Genomic DNA, 13,666 nt, shown 5'->3' on the forward strand with positions numbered 1-13,666 from the left:
CAACCCAAGACTGGTTTCGGCCTAGTTGGGCCCCTTAAGTTAAGTGCACCTTGGTTCCAATAGCACAGTGAACACAGGACCCACGTCTGGGCATATCCTTAGCCACTTAGGGTCTAGCAGGTGGGGATGGATTTTTCCCATGAACAGGGTCAGTACAGATTCGCAAGGTAGCCCTTTGTCTAGAGTGGCACAGTTTGTGAAAAACGACAGGATGGAATGCTTTCCCAAGCGATTGCCAGTGGTTAGACTCTTTACAAGCATTCCTCCCATCACCATTTGTGTGTTGTATATTCTGCATCTTCCCCGAAGAGACTCCAGGAAGTCCAGTGTGTCAGTAAATCAACAGGGCATTCGAAATTGGTGTACTGGATAGGGAGATCCCTCTAAAAGAAAAAACAGGACAAAATCACCGGAACCAGTTCAAATTCCTAATCTGATTTTTTTTATTGGAAAAGAATTACAACCTGAAAACCATTTTCGAAGCAATATTATTGTGCCTTTCACATAGTAGCCTTAAAAAAATAATATTCATAAAAATAATTACAATAAAATAAACTTCACACATGTAGACAATTTAAAATACTAACAAAATACTCAAAACCTTCACTTTGCTGTGAAATTTAGAACCCGTGTACTCTGCAGATCAAAAGGTGATCAATTATTTAATCAACTCCATACACAAAGAAAATTTCATGTATAGTTCAACATTGCACATTCTTAAAAAATCTCCAACACTGACAATAGATCAGATGGGTACACCCCCCTCCATCACCCAGTACTGACCCAAGTGTGCCACGTGTCATTTCTTGCCCTTCCTAAGGCACCTACATTCTAAATGCAATGTTGTCACTAAAGTGTGACGATCTGAACACGATACTCTGCTACTGGACTTTTGTAAGAAATGGACACTTGCTATTAAACCAATCTCTGTAACTTAATGGGCTCACCACAAAGCAGCCCTAGCCTCACAAACCACCAACAGAAAAACTCCAATTTATACCCAGGTAGCTAGTCTGCGATAGCCAGAAACCTTGAGACAACATGATTTTCACTTCATGAATGGGTGACAGACATACAACTTTGTGTTTCAAAGTTTTAAATCACAGCCTTTATTGCTTCAGATAACCTCCAACTTCCCGCCCCTGTTACTTCACTTTATTCCTGAAAACAACTCCCTTTCGTCTTTTTACTGTACTTTTGGCCACTGATACACACTTAAGCTGACTAAGCTACCAAGAGGGCCATTCAGGGAAGACCAGCCTAATCTAAATTCAGAAGCCATACCTCTTTCTGATTGTAAAACACACACGTATTTCAGGACTGGGAGGCAAGTGTTTAAACCATTTGACACCTCAAGATTGTCATATAACCGTACTAAAATCTTAGGTTTGTGATATCAAAGAGCTGACACCTCATACATGTGAAAACACACAGATGACACTAAGGCCCTCATTATGACCCTGGCGGTGTTGCACCGCCAGGGCCAACGGGGGCGGGAGCACCGCCGACAGGCCGGCGGTGCTCCCTTGGGCATTCTGACCGCAGCGCTTTGGCCGCGGTCAGAAATGGAAAACCGGCAGTCTCCCGCCGGTTTTCCGTTGCCCATTTGAATCCCCCATGGCGGCGCAGCTCGCTGCGCCGCCATGGGGGATTCTGACACCCCCTACCGCCATCCTGTTCCTGGCGGTTCGCCCGCCAGGAACAGGATGGCGGTAGGGGGTGTCGCGGGGCCCCTGGGGGCCCCTGCAGTGCCCATGCCAATGGCATGGGCACTGCAGGGGCCCCCGTAAGAGGGCCCCGCTAGTATTTCACTGTCTGCATAGCAGACAGTGAAATACGCGACGGGTGCAGTAGCACCCGTCGCACCTTCCCACTCCGCCGGCTCGATTACGAGCCGGCTTCATGGTGGGAAGGTCGTTTTCCCCTGGGCTGGCGGGCGGCCTTTCGGCGGCCGCCCGTCAGCCCAGGGGAAAAGTCAAAATACCCGCCGCGGTCTTGCGACCGCGGTACGGTATTTTGACGGCGGGACTTTGGCGGGCGGCCTCCGCCGTCCGCCAAGGTCCGAATGAGGGCCCAAGTCTTTGACAGCACAAAGCTGACACTTCCTATCCATATTATACGAAGGAGCTTATGGTTTAGAGCTAGGACATCAGAGAGCAAACAACTCAACCATATGACATTATATCAATGAGAAAATGGCTGGGGTCTGTGATCAGAGATCTCTATATTTTAACATCCCAGAGAGTTATAAAATAAGGTATACTAATGCACAGCTCAGACATTCTCATTATAAAAGTCTTTCTGGGTCAGCAAAAAAGGAAACAATCCTCAATACAAATCAATTCATATTTAATGTTGGTATGATTGTGTTTAAAATTGTTTACAACTAAGATGTCCACAGAGGAGTTGTTACTTGGGACATCAATTATCAAGCAGACATGACTGGGGATGGTTCAATTATAAAGTGCACATTGTGTCTGGTTCTCAGTCTTACTACTCCCTTCAACATTTACACTCTAAAAGTGATGAATAGAGATATAATTTACCTTCCTGGGACATGGACACCAGTTTTCATACCCTGCAGATCTCTACCAACACAGATTTTCTCTTACATGGCCAGTAAAGTTTCACTGGAGCAGGTCTCCTCTCTTGCATCAGACAGGTCCCATAGTATGACACATACTCACTTCCCTCGGGCCAGGTCAGCGTTTTCTTCAAAGAGCTCATCTCCTCTACCCCCAAAAGCGCCATGGGGATGGTTCAGGGCAGGTGTTGCCTTTTTAAGGTAAAGTCTCAAATATCTACGACAGAGTAACATTTCAGTGGCAGCTCCCTTTTCTCACACACCCATCTTCTTTACCTATGGCACAACAACTATACATCATTCAAGGACTCTTTCAGTGGACGATCTACTGACCATGACAATTCCAATAAGAGAGTACAAAGAAAAGCAGTTTGCCAAGACCCCCTCGTGTTACTAATATTGTCTGCAAAAACAAAGCAAAGCACAAACAAGAGTGTCTATAGTCTAATAGGGGAACAGTGGGCTGGCCAGAGCACCACATTGTGTCTCATGGAATTTACACATCATTTTCATAGGAGCACAAGGAAACACAAAGGGGTAAATAGAAAAACTGGGCTTGATGACATGACACAAAAGCCTACTGGACAAATATTTGGTTCAATTTCTTAATACCTGCTTTAAAATCAAATTTAAAACGTAATCCAATGTTTACCTTAGATTAGCAATACAACTCAGACATTTTGCTGCCCATATGTTGATTAATATACACTGTTAGCTGCCAAATAAACAGACTGTCATTGGGGAGTCATGGTGAGTGGCTTGTGGAATTAATGGTGTTTTGTGCAAAAATGAGTATGTTTTACTAGAGGAGTAAAGTGAAGACCAGGTTTGGCAAGAAGACCCAACCACACATGTAAAAAAAAAATATAAACCAGCTCCTTCAGCTACACAATACATTAATTACCATCTTTTCTAGGGAGTTTCAAATGTCCACAAGTATTTCCATTTCTTGATAATTTGGAGGTGGTTCTGCTAATGCAGTGCCCCTTTTCGGTCCAGTTTACAAGTAGTTACACTCCTAGTCAGTCTGGAGTTTTGCATAATACAACTCAACAGATAGTGGGGATGATCAATCTCTAGCAATTTGGAGGCCACTGTGTACAGCATAAAACAATCTATCACCTAATGAACTGAAATATTAGTTGCTTAAGCTGGGTAATTTAGCTTTGCTTTCAGTCTAATGCCTACACGGCAGGACACAAGCGCTTCAATCAAAACTGAAAATGTGGGACAGAGCATTGTGAGTCACTCATTTATTGCCTGCAAAGCCCACATAACCCACAAACAATTCTGGTAATATGAGCAATCTATATGGTATGAAAGGTCTTGAGATCTCAGAGGGATGTTTGTGTCACCAAACAGTGGCACTTGCCCTGGACTTGTGGTATCCAGCTGGGATTCACTGGAACCTGGGAGTCCTCGCTCAGGACCATAAATCCAGCTGCTCCAATTTTTAAGGTCTATTCTTTGGGGTTAGAAGGAATGTGGGGTGTGGGGAACCAAGATAGCTGACAGAAGAAAAGGCTTCCCCGGCCAACAGGATTCAAGTATTATACATTTTCTGAATTAATGGTCCAGATATTCCTAAAATTGTATCTTTTCCTGCCAACCATAGACCCTTTTCAAGTGCTATTTTCTTAAAAACTACAAACTGATTTACACCAATGGAAGAAAAGGCACTTTCTTTGGCTAAAGTTCTACTTTCAAGGCAAACTTGGTGTAAATATGTTTCTGTGTCGAGAAGTAAAGTACCTTGTGGGAATTAAAATGAGAAACAGCTTTTTCTTAACCTGGCTTGACAGATCTGCACAAGACTTGCCAGGATGAAAACAAAGTGGATGTACTTTACTTTGGACCATTTCTTACAAATCTGAAGAACGGTGCCAAAGTTATTAAGAAAACCAAAATGCCTTTTGAGTGAAATCTTTTAACTACCCATAACAACAGAGGCACTATTGCTGCCTCTATATTAAGGAGCTGCAATGTTTAAAGAAGCCAGGCAACATGAAATAAAATGTTCTTCAGAAAATGAGTATATGTTGGGGGGGAAAGCAGAACTTTACATGGACTAAAGGTCCAAACAATAAGCCAGATTGTGTCCCAGGATCCTCCCTGCTAAGAGAAAGAGAAAATGAGGACTAGTAGCTGGAGCAGGGCATTATAAGTACTGCAGCACTTGGGACCTAAAATGGCAGCCCCTGATTCCATGCACTGCCAGTAAGTAGCCGAATATGTGTGGTTTTTAAAATATTGCAAATACACTCTCAATTGTTTTTCTTTTAATTAAGCAAAGTAAAATTGTAACTTCTACATATTGATTTAATTAGTTCTGGAATCCTGTTTAATCTAATGTAATTATCCTAGCAGTCATTACATGATGAGATTTTCAAGGAGAGTGCTTTTATTTCTCCTCCAGTTTAGCTGTCTCAAAGGTCTCCAAAAGGGTCACACTAAGTAGGCAAACACTAGGCAGCCTAAGAAGTCTGCAAAAAGTCAATATTGCGGACAACAAATCTCTTTAGAAATATATTTTCTTGCTGACTCCCCCTTTAGTTCAAGAGCTGAAACACGTTTACCTATAATTTTCCTGAAAACATTATTTATTGGAAACAAGTCATGAAGAAAAAAGCATTTGCAGTAATATGCTGTTTGAGTACGTTAGACTGTCCTTCACTGCTTGATGCCAAAATAACCTACATCTGAAAACCCAAAACTTTTATATTGTAATTTGCTAAGATGTTCAGTGATGGCTGAAAATGTGAGATAAAGAATTATGGATGTGGACTTTATGTTACTAAAAATTAACGCAATAAATAAAGATGCTGGTGAATTTAAAAGCAATATATGTCAGTATCACCAACTGTGTTAAAATAGTCTAGCAGCCTGAATCTTTTAATAAGATGCTGAACAGCTTTCAACCTGAAAGTAAACTTTAGCTAGAGGATAACAGACACAGTCTTCTTAAAGTACTACTCAAGTGTTACAAAATATAGAGCTGCATCACAAGCACACACCATTGGCTTAAACACTTCTTCACACACTACAAACTAGCTAGAATGCAAAAGGCATAGATAGGAAGACTGGCTGCCCTGAGACTGTGTTGTGGTATCTTAAGTTACACATTCCTTGGGAAGCTGCAACAGTGAAGCTCTAAAAAAGTAAACCACATCATGTCACCAGTTGACAAATTTCTTCATATTAGCTGAAGCCACACTGAAAAAGGTCTTGGCTACTTTTCTTAAACATTTTCCCTTAAGGAATCCTTTAGAAGGTAATGAAATAACTACCCATTACTAAAACATCTGCCTGCTCTGGTGCCCCTAGTCTTAACATCTGTAGACTATTCCTTTGTAGAGGAAGTTAGAAAAAGTTCATATAAATTAAAGTTATGCACTGTCAACAGCAAAGCGGACTAAAACATTAGCATGAAAGGATAAGAGGAATGTGGCACAATGACACCCTGTGAATGGCTTCGCTGGAGATGCAAAGTTCCACATTCAAAATTAAATTTTACTTTTTACTTTCAGTCCTTGGTCAAACCATCATCAGGTGACTCAATGACCAATCAAAGAAGGCTCACAAAATATGGCAGAGCACAAGAATAATGGTATCAAATGATGCTCAGGGCTCTGAAGGACTACAATCAGAAACATTTAATCATCTCTGCTCTAAGATATTATCTAAGTAAGCGCAGTGTACAATGCACAGAAGTCTATATGGCCACTTCACTGATTTTCGCCAGGGGAGGTTTCAGGTAAAATAAACAGTTGCTGCTGTGGAACAAGCCTTCAAAATTGAGACACATTTGCAGCTATATTCTCTTGAATATTGTTCCTCCTTATTCTTCCTTAGTTTCTCTATCATGATTCCCACTGTCTCTTCGAGGGCGTGGGTTCTAATAGTCAGAAGATCAAACTTTTTTTCAAGAACTTCACCAGCTTCTCATCTCTCCTTGGTTTACTTCAGAGACCACAAAGCCCCTTTTGATCTCATCCGAAAGTGATTAGATCATGGGCTCCAGGGAAGTATTTGAATGAGCATCTGTGTGGGCAATATGATCTATAGACTCTAGGACCTCATGTATGGGCTCACACAACCAGGAGTAAGCCCTACATGGCGGGGGCTACCGTGTCACTGCTGAATTGGTTGAATATAGACTCACCTCTAGCCCCACTTATATCCTCAGGGCTAACCCTTAAAATTGGCCAAAATCTTAGATTTGATCATGCCCCTTTTGCTCCTCCAAATCTTGTTTCCGCTTGCCATAGCTTGCAAAGTTAATGCCTTCTTATTTGCTTCATCTTCTGCTGATCTGGGTGGTCTACTGATATCCAACACTGTTGGCAGGACCTTAAAATAAGACCTCAGTGAAGGAGTAATTTTCAGTTTGGCAGTAGAAACTACTTTTATTTATTTTATCTACTTCACTCAATTTACTACTGGTCAATTCTTCACCTCTCCTCAAAGACTGTTGTGTCTGTGCTTATTCCGGCTGCTGAAAACACAGGAGACCATCTCCACTCCGCAATTCACATACCTTTTCACAACTTCTCCCCCCTTGACTGGTCCCCTTTCCAGCTTCCATCCTTCTTCATAACACGTTACCCCTCATTAGAACTGCTCTTTCAACAGACTCAGACCTGAAGTCTACCTTTCTGTTGACCCCTTCCTTCGCCGTGCCTGGACAGTCTTGTTTGCTTCATTCACTGCTTGCCTCAACACTGTGACTCTCCCTGGTTCAGCTACTACGTCCTCACCCTACATTTCAGTCACTGCTGCTGCCGTAGCCGTCATGATTGTGCTGAAGCTGCCACCGCTCCTCCGGAGGGGAATACGCGCTTCCTCCCTATTTGTCCTCTGCAGCTCCAGGGCGGCTCAGAACCACGCTACAGACACACCGGACTGATTCACATCACTTGCGGTACCGCACGAGGTAAAGCGGCACAATAAAACAGGCTCTTCTTCCGCTGGCCAGTTTCCCGGGAATCTCAGGCTCTAGTGACCTGTCGCAGCAAAGGCCGCCATGTTCTCCCTCTTTTCCATTCTCTTAAACATTGTTAACGATATGTGCAAATCAAGAGGAATCTTTCTAAAGTGAACTTAATTTTCTGGGTCTGTAACAACTTGCTTTGTATTTCTTCTGTTCTATCAAGGCAGAAATACAAAACTGTTCCAACATCTAGCTAATGGAGGCCTAGAGAAAGAGAATGTCTGATTAAGATAAAAGTGTGATCCCTTTGTCAAAACGTAGGTAATAGTTATCTCCCATTTTCAGGAATTATTTTATCAGTATGTCAGGACGGCAAATTTGAAAGTCAAGAACTAAAAAAGTTACAAATAACATGCTTTAAAACAATGTCCTGACTACGCTCAAACACATTTTGCAAAGAACACATTGAAATTGGCTTTGTTTAAGAAGAGCAGAAATTATCTTGCAAGGGCTTTCTCAAAATTCTTAACTGTTGACAAATAAGCCAAACTAACTTTTGAACATTGTTTTCCTTACTGAGCAATAGCCTACAAATGAACATTAGTGCATGGTTTTCAGAGACAATACCTCGGAACCAGACAGTTGCCTCTTTCCATTTCTGAGCTCTGCTTTCTGAAAATTATGCAATAACTCAGAGAAATTCTGAGCAAAATGTTTGCTCTTCAAGCTGTGCCAACGCATAAATACCGGTGTATTCTTCGTGATTGTACAAAGTTATTGTTATACTACCTGCCTAAATCTTCTCTTTCCTCAAAGTTAGCAGACCAATTGAGAGAAATGACAATTCTCAATTACAGATCTGTATTGCCTACTTGTAGATATGGAATACTAGGTGCGAACTTAAAAGGTGAAACCTTGCACTGTCAGGAAAACAACTATGAGTTCCAGAATGTTAATCTGATGAGTGAGTGTCCATTATCAAATAGTGAAGTAATCATTTCAACATGGAAGAGAGACCAACAGCTGAAAAGGATTTCATTTGGGACTATTGCCTTATGCAGTGGTGGCTGCCACTGAACATGTGTTGGGGGGTGGGGATATAAAAATAAATAAAACACTTGCCTTGTTGGGACATGAGTTAATCTCCTCTGTCCCCATCCTCTTCCGGGAAGCACACAGGCTCCCAGACTCCCCTCAGCCAATCAAGACGCTGCTGTCACCTGTATGACGGCAGCATCGTTCAGCACTCATACAGGGAGTAGGACCCTGGACACTTTCTCCTCCTGGCTGTGCAATACAGCTGGGTGGAGAAATGCAAAGTGCGCATGTCTGTTTGGCTGGCCCAACTCGGCAAGAGTGGAGAGCAGACCTGTCCAGGAGGTATTTGCCTATGGTGCTCGTCTACAATATTTGTGTGCGGGTCAGAGAGCCTTGTATGCCATTCAGACCTCAACTAAAGGAAAAAGAGGTATTCATAGCTGGTGGAGAAATCTTCTCCTTCCCTGAGACAAAGATGAGATGAGGAGCTGCGTTTCACCCAAAGGATTTACAAGAGTCACTGTAGATATCGTGTAAGACACCCTCCTCCTAAACCCAGTAAATGAGGTCTTGTGGCAGCGTACCCGCATTACAATGTACAATAATGCCTAAGGAGTTTAGTTAGCTACCTCATAATACTCCTTCGGATAAGTAAGGGTTATGTAAGAAGATATCTATTTTGTAAGCTCAACTTCTTTTGAAGTCCATACTAAGCAATAGACAGCTGCCTGTCCATGCCGTACTCTTAACCTGTAACATAATGGCTAAGGGCATTCTTACTCCTAGAACTGATGAGGTGACTGAAACGAAACCAACAGTAACACACTGGTTTACATGAAAATCTATCAAAAAAATTATGGCTTTAATCTCCTGCTGGAGAAAATAGTAAAAACCAAAGCAGCTATTTATCACTTATTAGACAGTGAACATGTCTATACTTTACATCACATTAAATCCCACTGAATATACATATTTGGAACTGGTGGATATTTGTTCAATATGCCGCTCAAAAATCAGACTTTCCACGGATATTGCAGAAAAAAAAGAGAACTTCAATTTGGCCTTGAAAATAGACAAAGCTACAACATAACTTTGCACAGTGAACTTTTAATAATCCTCTTCGTCCAAAGGCGAGTCCATGTCTAACAATTTCAAGAATGGCAAAGACAGTGAGTCTGAATGATGCTGATCGTACCAGTGAAGAAATCTTAACCCTCAACACGCATGTAAGTGCGCAGTACTTGAGAGCTAGCGCTCACCATCTCACGGCTTTGAACTTTCATCCACTCCGTAACCTTAGGTGTGACACTAGGAAAAAGGCAGAATTAGCACTGATTGCTTGTTTATTGTCTCGCTTCATCTGTCCACTACATTATCATCATTTTTTAAAAAGGAGGGAATAGTTTTTGATAAAACGTGGGTTCTTTAAAAAAGCAATGAACAAAAATAAGCGATATTTCAGAAAAAGCTTGCAGTGTGGAAAGGAACTGGTTTAAGAAAAGGCTAGGATGCTCTTTAAATGAGCACAAAACACAACTTAAGACCTGGGCTGGTAAATTGCCATTGTGGGTACGGAAGGCCTCGTGGCTTTAAAACGCAGCAGTACCTTATTCCTGTTTATTTTTTAACTTATTTTTAAAACGGTTGCTGGATTCATCAAACACTGCTGGATTGTCCCAATTGTCATAACCATTGTGATTAGTACTGTATATACTCTGATGTTCAAGGTGGTTTAGAGAAGAAGGTAGTAAGTAGCAACACCTGACTGCACAAAAAGTCTCACCTCTAGGAAACATCGACCACTGACCATTGCATCACGTGTGTGTTAAAATTTGCTTCCGATCAAGAGGACGAACACCTGCATTCTATGTGGCTGTGCATGCACACCCGTGAAAGGTCTTATTGACTTGCACAAGAACTGATATGTCTATTCAGTGTTTCAGGTGTATCACCACAGAGGATTGGAATTTATGCCTGCATTCTGAGTGGGCGGTCTCACCACAAAGAAAAAGAACGAGCGCCTACTTCTGTTCCTATGAGGCTCCCCTCAGCATAGGCATGGGAACAAATTAAAGACTCGCACCTGCACAGACCTATGCTCATTCTCACTCTCAATCATCTCCCACCTTCACAAGAGCAGAACAGGTCGTTAGTTCTCATACATCGCACTAAAAACATGGAGCTGCCTCCAACAACACATCAGAGTTGAGTTCATTTCCCAGTTCCACAAGAAGCTGAAGCCCTGGCTCTTCTAATTATTCTGGGAGGAGACTCATCTACGCACTAGCTCAAGCACATGGATGCCCTCAAGGGTGATTAGTGCACTATACAAACAGACTTAACATATTCTAGGAGTGAGTGAGTGATCTTAATGCACAGCACATTCACATGTGTATTGCATGAGTGAGCGCTCCAAGCACATCTACAAGCACATTAGAGGACATCTGCATCTGTCTTAAAACACATAGTTTCTCCTGTACTTGGAGAGCAACATTGCATCCACCCATTCTTGCAGTGAGCAGTTTTACTCCAAAGCAAACACAGTGGGACATACACCCCATGTGTGATATGTTTCATTCAGAAGCGCAAGAACTGACCCATGCACCTTAGATCAAATATCTAATCTCAAAAATCAAGTGATAGAGTCTGCATCAAACACATATGCATACTGCCTAACAGCAAAAGAATCCAGACCTACACTCTTTGTAAGCAGGATCCACACACATTGACCTCCTTGCTCAGCATAAATTAGACATAGTCACACTGGCTTTTAATAAAGAAGCTGCCAGAATTTAGTAAATATTTCCTGTTCTTAAATTATCAAACATATCTGAGAATTCTGTGTTAGGATTGTATGTGAAGTAAGACTTAGGCTTTCGACTCAGCCATGTGACACCAATGACAGACATGCCCTGCTGAGTCCAGAACATTCACATAACTACAGGCTGGCACTGTCCGTCCAGTCATATTAAGTCAGTCACCATCTTCCTCCACTCGCCAACTGATAGTAGCTCAATAATAGAAATACCCCGCACACAAAGTAATTTTCACCCATCACATACTGACCCTTCTTCTGACGTAATAAAACTTTACTCACTAGTAACAGTAGTTCTCCTCATATTTAATATTAGAATTTTCCTGTCTACTGACATGGGCCACAGAACACATTTTTTTTAAAAAAGATTTCAGAAGTCTGCAAACCTCTTCCACGGAAACTGCTGATGGAAAGTTCCAGTTTGCAGAATGGGCTCTTGACTAATCTGATAAAAACATACACCCCTCTTTTAGTAACAGAATTGGGACAAACAGCACAAACATCACCAGGGAAGTGTCCATTTAGACATTGATTGACAAATGAGCTCTACTTTGTCAGCTATAAAGCAGTAGTTTGAGATTCTGACTCTATCCAAAAAGAAGTACAAAACTCTCAGTTCCAAGTCTTAGACTAAAGGCCTAATTTTGAGTTTGGCGGGCGGCAGAGGCCACCCGCCAAACTCTTTCTGATGGAAAACCGCCACTCCGGTTCTCTGCCCGCCGGCCGTATTACGAGTTTCCTGTCACCCAGCTGGAAACTCACTACAACATTGACGCCGACTCGTAATCGAGCTGGCGGCAATGTTGCGGTGTGTCGGGTGCAACAGCACTCATCGCGCTTTTCACTGCCCATAATTTGGGCAGTGAAAAGCACAACGGGGCTGTCCATGGGGGGCCCCTGCACTGCGTCTCCGCCAGCCTTTGCATGCGGTGGAATCACCATGCAAAAGACAGCGGAGAGGGGAGTCGTAATCCCCAGGGCAGCGCTGCTCTGGCAGATTAAGACCGCCGACACTGCCAGGTCGTTCAAAATATGCCGATGCCGGCGGTTTGACCGTGGTGCTTTCACCACAGTTGTAATGTGGAGGTTGGACTGCCACTTGTAATGAGGGCTTAGTTCTGCAGAGGGAGAAAATGGACTGGAAAGGAAGCTCTGGAAGATCAACAGATTGATATAAATAAAACATCTGGCATCACCATGGTAGGAAACCAAGACACATCTGGAAAACTGCATTTAGCTCACGGATGCACCTTTCACGAAAGAAATATACTGTAACAATTGTGACTATCAAAACTATGCACCAGAAAAAATACACTAAGATTTAGCCAAATGCAAAAATTAAAACAACTAAACCCCGCTGTGCATGAAATGGGGATGGAAATTATCACAGAATTTCTAGAAAATCAGGAGTGTTCAAATGTGTACCTAATAGAATTTCAGAACTCAGACTGCCAAGTTAAATAATGGCAGGTTGTAATAATGTGCCTTTACCTACATCTTAAGACAAGATTTTCCTTAATAGTTGGTAGAATATTTGAACTGACGAAACAAGTAAAGTTGTTCTTTCTCCAAACTTGCTTACCAAATGGGATTTTCCGTAAATGACTCCAGATATCGGAATGTGAAGCTGTAACACTTTCTGCAGAGCCACGAAAATGTGTTTCCCAAACGCCCATGACAAACTGGAGAATGTTTTTGCGCTTATCTTCTGACAGTACCCCACTGAAAGATCCAGTTTTTTTTAGTACCACTTTATCAGAACTGCTTTGTTATCGATGGGCTGAGACCCACTGATAGCAAGGCATAGCCCAATGAAATCTGGTACCCTCTGCTTCCTCGTTGTCTCACACACGGCATTTTTGTTACTGGACTGCATTAGAAATGTTTTTTCCTTGACCACTGCCTGAAAACATGACTGTCTCTAGGTCCAACACTATTCATGCGGAACTAAGACTCATTCAGTATTCAATGTTATTAACAAATGAATGCATCCTATACAACTTTTATTTGAGAAGATTCAGTTACTTGGGGAAAGGTTTGCATCAGAAGGACAGAAATATAAATAGTTTGAATAAAAAAGCCTGAGGGGAAAAAGGGGTTTTGCCAGCGATCAGACCGAAAGAATGGCTCAAAATACTTGGCGAGGCAAATAAGGCACCATTCCTTTCTCTAAATTATCAAAGAACATGTGGAAAGTTTGAATAGAGATGATATGGTTGAAACATACAATTCTGAGAGTCTCTTGTCTCATTAAAATGTGTTCTGAGGTCCTCCAGCCAGCAAGGAATATTTTAACTTA

This window comes from Pleurodeles waltl, chromosome 3_1 (genome assembly GCF_031143425.1).
Source record: "Pleurodeles waltl isolate 20211129_DDA chromosome 3_1, aPleWal1.hap1.20221129, whole genome shotgun sequence".
Lineage (NCBI taxonomy): Eukaryota > Metazoa > Chordata > Amphibia > Caudata > Salamandridae > Pleurodeles > Pleurodeles waltl.